This window comes from Neoarius graeffei, chromosome 17 (assembly GCF_027579695.1).
Source record: "Neoarius graeffei isolate fNeoGra1 chromosome 17, fNeoGra1.pri, whole genome shotgun sequence".
In the NCBI taxonomy this organism is placed as follows: domain Eukaryota; kingdom Metazoa; phylum Chordata; class Actinopteri; order Siluriformes; family Ariidae; genus Neoarius; species Neoarius graeffei.
This window is the reverse complement of record NC_083585.1, coordinates 26,588,695-26,598,466: the sequence shown is the minus strand read 5'-3', so window position 1 is coordinate 26,598,466 and position 9,772 is coordinate 26,588,695.

Below are 9,772 nucleotides of genomic sequence, written 5' to 3'. Positions count from 1 at the left end.
GGCTTTCACCTAGATTAAGAAAAAGCAAAAGTCCAAACCTCACTGTGAGTTGTCAAGTGCTTTATGCCGATAGCAATAAATTACCGATTGCTCTAATTTAAAGCAAAAAAAAAGCCCTCTGTACTCCGAGAAGATTGTGCTAAATGAACTGGGACAGAATAAATAACTGACAAAATGAGCTATTATGGCCATATCAGGTATGATTTAGAGTATATTTATATTTTGTTATGACATAATATAGTTACATAACACAACTGCATAACACAGATAGCTTTTCCATGAGGCAAAAGTCACAAACATGGAAAGTAAAAGGAAGGATGAAGTAAAAGTAAATGAGTGAAAGTGAGGTGTAGTGGGCATGCAGGACTTGTTAGTGCAACATTTGCTGAAGGGATTGAACAGAAATGCTGTTGACTTTGGACATGCAAATAATTGTTCTCAGCTTCCTTGTGTTGGCAGCTTCCCCTCTCTTGGCTCGTACAGGACTGAGAGTAGACATGATCTGATTGGAGAGGTGAAGTGTTGAAATGAGGACAGGTGGTTTTTTTGTTTTATCTCTGTGGTGTTTTCAGCAAAACTGCTCTCTTTCCTCTTTCTTTTCCCAACAAATACAGATCTTGTGAAGTAAAATAAACTGTGACTTTCCACACGTGACACTTTAAATATAGGTTTGGAGTGACTGCAATGGAACAAACACTGTTCTTAATGTCTGAATACTTGTGGGTAAAGTACAGGGACAATGTTCTGTCAGTGGCCTTGAACAGTATCAGTCAGCAGTGCTGTGTAAACATTACTGTTGTCACTCACCAACCTGAATCTGGACTGTCCAGTTAGAAACCGATGGAGTCGGATCAGTGAAGTGACTTCCAAATGATCATCGGCGTTCTGTATGTGTGTCGATAATACACAACAAAACTGAAACCATTTTGCCTATTAACACATGACTAATTTCCCTCATTTGTATCGCATCTAAAGCGTATGTGGATAAGACGGTGAGCAGTCAAATGATCCAATATTACATATCTGTGAGTGGCAAAAGTATGTGAACCTCTAGGATTAGCAGTTCATTTGAAAGTGAAGATAGAGTCAGGTGCTTTCAATCAATGGGATGACAATCAGGTGTGAGTGGGCACCGTGTTTTATTTAAAGAACAGGGATCTGTCAAAGTCTGATCTTCACAACACATGTTTGTGGAAGTGTATCATGGCACAAACAAAGGAGATTTCTGAGGACCTCAGAAAAAGCGTTGTTGATGCTCATCAGGCTGGAAAAGATTACAAAACCATCTCTAAAGAGTTTGGACTCCACCAATCCACAGTCAGACAGATTGTGTACAAATGGAGGAAATTCAAGACCATTGTTACCCTCCCCAGGAGTGGTCAACCAACAAAGATCACTCCAAGGGCAAGGCATGTAATAGTCGGCGAGGTCACAAAGGACCCCAGGGTAACTTCTAAGCAACTGAAGGCCTCTCTCACATTGGCTAATGTTAACTCATTCCCTACGGCAAGCCGCTGACAGCGGCTCGGCGAATTTTCCCATTCCCTACAGAAAGCCGGTACTATCGGCTTTGGTGACGTCATACGGAATTCCCTCAGAAACTCCCATAATAAAGCAGTACACGTGAATTTGACCAATCAAAGCTGTAGAGGACTGCACATAGACCACATTTGGATATTGTAATTAGTGGGAAACCCCAGAAGTCACGTGTAGGGAAGGTTTATTATCACAGGGATAGACTGCTATAATATTATTATAGTATTATAATATTATAATATAATATTATGACTGATGCTTGTGAAACCTACCTACTTCAGAATTATACAAAAATAATTCCATATTTAGAGAGGATAGGTTTCAAGGACTCGGTAAATGTATACTTTTCTACCTCTAAAATAATTTGTTACAGAGATAGAGACGTTTAAGTGAATGTACCTATTAAATTGGTGATTTTCATAAAAAGTATTCCGTCAAAACGTGACTGAAAAAAATTGAAGTATCCCGTAAGGAATGAGTTGATGTTCTTGAGTCCACCATCAGGAGAACACTGAACAACAATGGTGTGCATGGCAGGGTTGCAAGGAGAAAGCCACTGCTCTCCAAAAAGAACATTGCTGCTCGTCTGTAGTTTGCTAAAGATCACATGGACAAGCCAGAAGGCTATTGGAAAAATGTTTTGTGGACGGATGAGACCAAAATATAACTTTTTGGTTTAAATGAGAAGTGTTATGTTTGGAGAAAGGAAAACACTGCATTCCAGCATAAGAACCTTATCCCATCTGTGAAACATGGTGGTGGTAGTATCATGGTTTGGGCCTGTTTTGCTGCATCTGGGCCAGGACGGCTTGCCATCATTGATGGAACAATGAATTCTGAATTATACCAGCGAATTCTAAAGGAAAATGTCAGGACATCTGTCCATGAACTGAATCTCAAGAGAAGGTGGGTCATGCAGCAAGACAACGACCCTAAGCACACAAGTCGTTCTACCAAAGAATGGTTAAAGAAGAATAAAGTTAATGTTTTGGAATGGCCAAGTCAAAGTCCTGACCTTAATCCAATGGAAATGCTGTGGAAGGACCTGAAGCGAGCAGTTCATGTGAGGAAACCCACCAACATCCCAGAGTTGAAGCTGTTCTGTACAGAGGAACGGGCTAAAACTCCTCCAAGCCGGTGTGCAGGACTGATCAACAGTTACCGGAAACGTTTAGTTGCAGTTATTGCTGCACAAGGGGGTCACACCAGATGCTGAAAGCAAAGATTCACATACTTTTGCCACTCACAGATATATATATATATATATATATATATATATATATATATATATATATATATATATATATATATATACTTCTATAGTATAGCTCATTCAAAGCAATTAAGGTTCATCATCATCATCATCATCCATCCATAACCACTTAATCTGTGCAGGGTCGCAGACAAGCTGGAGCCTATCCCAGCTGACTATGGGAGAGAGGCGGGGTACACCCTGGACAAATCACCAGATCATTGCAGGGCTGACACCCAGAGACAAACAACCATTCACACCTACAGTCAATTTAGAGCCACCAATTAGCCTAACCTGCATGTCTTTGGGGAAAACCCACACAGATACAGGGAGAACATGCAAAAAAAATTTTTCTCAACTTTATTGGGCTACTTACAAAAAATTACATCAATAAGAAATTAACATTTACAGAAATATAAGCAATAATAAAGAAAAAAAACCAAAAACTAAAATTAAAGTTAGCCCAAAAGGGTGAGCACGAACGGGAACAAGTCCCATGCTGGGTGCAACCCTTAGCCTTACAAAAGCAGTAAAAATTATGTAAAAATTCAATTAATATGTCTAAAACTAGTTACAACCTGTGACAGGAACAAGTTGGCCAAGCGTCCATGTACATGGCCAGTCCGGGTCAAAGAAAGTATCCAGGTGCTTAAACATTAATTTCTTGACACTTAAAGTGAAAGAGGCAGAGCTAGAAAAGGCAATGGAAGTATCCACTGCGCTACAGACACGGTTCCATAATTTAACAATACGGTTAAAAAAAGATGCCTGGTAGGTACTTGTCTTACATAGCGGCGGCTTTAGATTAAAGGAATTACTGGCTCGTGTCCTCCCGTGCGATACAAAGGTGACAAAGTTGCTTACGTCTAGATCAATCTCTTTGTACAAGCATTTAAAGAAAAATACAAGATCTTTAAGTTCACGGTCTAGTGCCAGTGGCAAGATGTTTAAAGCCACCAGCCTGTCCTTGTATGACATCTCGCCTATCTTAACTTGGAGAATCCACCTAGTGGCGCGCCGCTGGACGCGCTCCACTTGTCCTTTCAAGGTGACTTTATCTGGTGACCATACTTGAGTTGCATAGCTCAGTTGAGATTTAACAATGGACAAGTAGAGTGTGCGCCTGATCGCCCTATCTGTCAGCAGCGGGCAGGTCCGTATCAATAGGCCCAGCAGCTTATTTGCCTTTGCACAAATTCCACACAGAAAGGCTCCCGTCAGCCACTGGGCTTGAACCCAGAACCTCTTTACTGTGAGGCAACAGTGCTAACCACTACACCACCCCATCATCATCATCATCATCTATGTTTAATAATAATGAACAGATCCAAATGTTATTTAACCAAATGCAGGTCAGATTGTTGAGATGGTGAAGATTTCTGTAAGGAGAGGTTTATATTTAACAGTTATTCTACGAAATAGAGTCGTACATGAGCTGCTAGTCAACGAGGCGCATAGCACTGAGTTGACTATAAGCCATGTACAGTGCTGGGAATAACGGCGTTAGAGTATAACGGCGTTACTAACGGAGCCACATTTTGGGTAACGGAATAATTACTTAGTTACTTAATCCATATTTGTATCGCCGTTACCGTTACTCGGGAAGTAACGTGATGCGTTACAATTTGATATGGGCGCCTTAACAACATGAGCATTGGCAACACGGTACCGCAATATATAATAATAATTATGTACCAATATGGCTTTTACATTCTCCCATTCACCCTTTGAATGCAAGAGAACAAATCGTGATTTGCTAAGATGTTCTAGGTGGGTGGAGTCGATTGTGTTTTCCCGCTACGCACACACACGCGCACACAGAGATGGGGAAGAGACAATGGCAGCACCAAGCCGCAAAGTCACATTTTCGAACTGGAAACACCGGCATAATTTCACGCTGGTTGAAGTCAAAGGCAATAATGTTTATGTCCAATGCAAACTGTGCCCTGGAAACAAAGTTCTGTAAATGCGTTAGTAACTGCGTTACTTCACTAGAAAAGAACAGTTATCCTCGTTTATCTGTAAGCAAAAAAAAAAAGTAACGCAATAAATACTTTTCCTGGTAACTAGTTACTTTTCTAGTGAAGTAACGCAGTTACTAACGCAATTACTTTTTTGGAGAAGTAACTAGTACTTGTAACTAATTACTTTTTCAAAGTAATGTGCCCAGCACTGGCCATGTATGATGAGATTGAGTGGAATAACTGTTTTATTCTATCCACATTCACTGGATTTCAATAAATTTGATAAATAAAAACTTTATACAAAACGTCCAACAAAATCATTTCTGCTTAGAATGTAAACAAACTGGTGAAATGACAGGAGCAATTTGTGAAAAATGCTGAAATAATAATTCTTGGGAAAAAAAGATACGTTCTTACCATCAAATACTTTCATTCCATATTTTGTTGCCTTTTTTTGTATTTTGGGGGGTTTTGTTTTTGAGTAGAGTTTTTATTTCGTCCTCGGTTGGTTCAGGAACATGCGCCGCCATTTTGTTTTTCTCTACTCACAGTATATGAGCTGATATCCTAGTAGTAGAGTAGCCAATCAGAGCGCACGATTGCTCATATCCACTGAATGAATAATTTAGAATAATAACATTTATAGAAGAAGTCTCAGGTGTCAGTTTTTTGTAACAGTCAGTAAGTTTTCTGCCACGAGAGCCTTGGTGATAACATGGACGTTCCGCTACTTTAAATGTAATTATAAATGGTTAAAATCACAACCTGTCTGTAATTACTGAATTCAAATAATATACATATACAACCTTTAATCCTTCTCAGATTGCTGTGCTATAAAAAGGGTACAATGCTTGCTGTTATTGGAAAATAATCGACTTGGTGGCGATAATGGTCAATAAACAGCCCGTCATTGATTATTTTCCTCTAAGAGTATGCCCCTTCATGTTTTTTTTTTTAAATGTAGCTAATAATAAACTACAAACTTCCTGTAGATTTGATTACTCCTAGTTGCTTTGCCCTGAAATTCTCCTGTAAAATGTTTCTTTTCTTTTGCACTTAGTTGTGAAGCTGCTGAAATAGGTTTCTTCTAAAAAGGTTCTTTTTGTGTCACGTCCTGAAAACAATGTAGCGTCCACTTATATTGTTTCCCAATGGGTCAGCCTTAAGACCTTGATTTGTTTTCGAGTGGCTGTGAACGTGTAAAGATAGGGAGAGGTGACGTCGAGTTATCAGACAGAGGAAGCCAGAGAAATCGAGGCATGTCCACTCCGAGTACCTCTTCACAAGGTAAACAGGACCCTGAAGATGCCCCTACAACAGCTGCATGCCTTGACTGCTCCCTGTTGTGTATATAGAAGTGCATCCTGTTTTTCCTGAGCAGAAAGATTTGGATAAACACCTTCCTGCTCCTGCTCGGCCTGCTCTCCAGCTGACTCAGGAGCAGAGAGTGATAAGGTATAAGGAAAGGTTTAACTGAAAAGGTGCGAGCAGCTGGAAGCCACAGGCAGGTGTGTGTGTTCTTCTACACCTGGCACCTGAAGACCACCCATCTGTGAAGTATGGAGGCGAGTAAATTATTAAACACCGACTTTTGTTGGAATAGTTTGAATATATAGTACACTGGTTGCAGGATTATAGATGAATAGTTAACTCTCAGGAAAACAGCACTAAACTGTGCCTTGTCCTCAAAGTACCTGTTTTTCACCTGCTCTGGATATAGCGTATCTTTAAATTGATTTGTCTGAATGCATCAAAATCTTGTGTATCTTCTGGAGTTATTAAAACATAAAGTAAATCAATGAAATTAAGTCATTGTCACGTGAAAACTTCTATAAAGTTATTTAACACTGATGGAAGATCCAGCCAGCAAGCCATTATCCTGTGCAGGGTCAGGGGCGAGCTGGAGCCTGTCCCAGCTGACTACGGGCGAGAGGCGGGGTACACCCTGGACAAGTCGCCAGGTCATCGCAGGGCCGACACATAGACACAAGTAACCATTCACACCTACGGTCAACTTAGAGCCACCAATTAGCCTAACCTGCATGTCTTTGGACTGTGGGGGAAACCGGAGCACCCCCATGCAGACACAGGGAGAACATGCAAACTTCATACAGAAAGGCTGCTCTCTGCCACTGGACTCGAACCCAGAACCTTCTTGCTGTGAGGCGACAGTGCTAACCACTACACCACCGTGCCTAATTAAAGCAAGCAAAATATTTTAAGCCTTTTGTCTGAAACTATCATTTCATCTTTGTATGCTTGCTTGTTGGTGTACTGGTTAGCACTGTCGCCTCACAGTAAGAAGATTATGGGTTTGAACCCCGTGGCCGATGGGGGCCTTTCTGCATGGAGTTTGCATGTTGTCTGTTCGGGTTCCTTCACAGTCCAAAGACATGCTGTTTGGTTAATATGGGGCGGCCTTGGGCTGAAGTGCCCTTGAGCGAGGCACCAAACCCCCAACTGCTCCCTGGGCTCTGTAGCATAACTGCTCACTGCTCTGGGTATGTGTGTGTTTGTTCACTGCTTTAGATGGGTTAAATGCAGCAATTTCACTGTGCATGTGGCAAATAAAGGCTTCTTTTTCGTCATCATATGTATGATTAACGCTACACAATGTGCTTATGAATTAATCAGATGGAAAATATTATGCAAATATTTTCAATTAGTGGGCAGCACTGTGGTGTAGCGGTTAGCGCTGTCGCCTCACAGCAAGAAGGTCCGGGTTCGAGCCCCGGGGCCGGCGAGGGCCTTTCTGTGCGGAGTTTGCATGTTCTCTCCGTGTCCGCGTGGGGGTGCTCCGGTTTCCCCCACAGTCCAAAGACATGCAGGTTAGGTTAACTGGTGACTCTAAATTGAGCGTAGGTGTGAATGTGAGTGTGAATGGTTGTCTGTGTCTATGTGTCAGCCTTGTGTGTGATGACCTGGCGACTTGTCCAGGGTGTACCCCGCCTTTCGCCCGTAGTCAGCTGGGATAGGCTCCAGCTTGGCCGCGACCCTGCACAGGATAAAGCGGCTACGGATGATGGATGGATAGTATACTTATGTAAGTATTATTTTTGGCATACTATACTTTACTTGAGCAATAACGAAATGTAATATTTGTCTTCTTATGAGGAAATTTCATATTTCTTCCTCTTAAGCTACATAAATGGACTCTAGCTTTTAGACTAGATTTAAAGTTACGCTACATTTAAAGGTACTCCGTCCGTCTGTGTTTTCTTCTAGGGTAAAGGAAGATACATGCTAAAAGTACGAAAGGTGTACACTCGTGTGTGTGTGTGAACTCAGTGACAAGGAAAGGTACAGTTTAATAGCCTTTTATTTGGGAGTGTACTGAGAATGTAGCGCTGAATGAACAAAGTCCAGCTTTTCCTTTTTTGGAATCATATGCAATGTGCCATAAAGAGGAAAACAGGTCAAATTGGCTGGATATGGATTCTGTAAGAGGGTTAAAGGGGAAACTGAAAGCAAGAACTGCACGTGGAACAGGAAAGACCAGAAAAAGCTTTATCTCGGCACAATCTGTTATGTACTCTTTGTTCCATTCTCTTTGCTTTCACTCCATTTCCAAAGTACAGAGCAACTATGATTAACTCTTTGTGCATAATCACACACATATAGTGTGTAAGCCAGCAGTGCGAAGCATGACTACGAACACTGCACTCAGTTTTGTCATTAATTCAGTGCTGATTTTACTCTGCACAATCACAACCACTCCTCATCCATAGTGCAGCTAATATCAGCAGCGAGGTGAGCAGCAGGTGGTTTCTGATCCGAACCGCAGTTCAACACCAGGAGTTTTATTCGAGGGTACAGCTGCTGATAAAAGAAGAAAAGTCTTGTAGGTATTCCCGAAAACCCAGTACTTATGAATCGAAAGGTAAGAAAGGTAAGGCTCATGTTATCAACATGTTTCATCATGTGACTGGACAGAAATCTGGGTTAAATCGCAGCCCTGTCGTACTGCAGTGGCACGCAATGCAGTCGATCTGATAGTCGCTGTGTTTTTCCACATCGTTATGTTGAAGTCATTCAACATACTGTTTAATAAAAAGGACACATTCTTTATCATTTCTTTCTCCTCTACCCGGTTTATGCTTTTCAATGATAAAGGGTGGTGGAAGAGCTAGTGTTCGGATTCAGAGGCAGTTGGTGGGTTTGATGGGGCACAGGACAGGTGCCAGGCTCCCAGGGGAGACCAATGTGGGAGGCCGCCCTCCCCCTGTTTATGCCCTGAGATTCAGTTCTTTCTGCAGGAGCAGGACGTACAGGAAGGATAAAGGTTTATGAATGGCACATGATATCAGTCCAAACCCATCACAAGAAGACACGACAGTGCACGTACCCAGTAGTAGCTTCCAAAATAGGAAAGCCACGGCTGGCTTAATAGTTTGAGAAGCAGCTTTGGGACTCAAAGGTTGCTAGTTCAAGTCCCTCAACCAGCCGGAATGACCGATGTGCCCTTGAGAAACGCACCTAACCCCAGTTGCTCCCCAGGCTACTCTGGATATGTGGATAAGAGCGTCTGCTTAATGTGAAGTAAAAAAATTTGGAATGATTCAAATGTGTTAACAGCTAAAACCTCTACGTAATTTCTGCAAAGTGGACGTGGGCTGCTCTGTCTTTGGGACACATACACACAAGCAATGAGATGATGGATTAAAGATGGTTTTTAGAGCCTGACAATACAGCATATCCTGTGGAAATTCTGTCTAACGCTGAAGGGAATTTGCCACTTAGGATCATCATCCATTAAGCTCTGCTTAAATCACGTCCCAAATAATCACTTAGCTGTTAGCAACATCTACAGGGAGTTCAATCCAGTACCCTGTATTAATGCCTCCTCAGAATTGAAAACAATAAAAATACTTTAGGTGCTGAGTCATTTAAAGTAACGACACAACAGTTCTGCACATTTTCAGTACTTCACCTCAAAACAACCTCCTGATTTGTTTATTAAGCCTGACTTTAGAGATAAACAAATACTTAAGATGAGGGAACTGGACCAGGAAGGCAACGC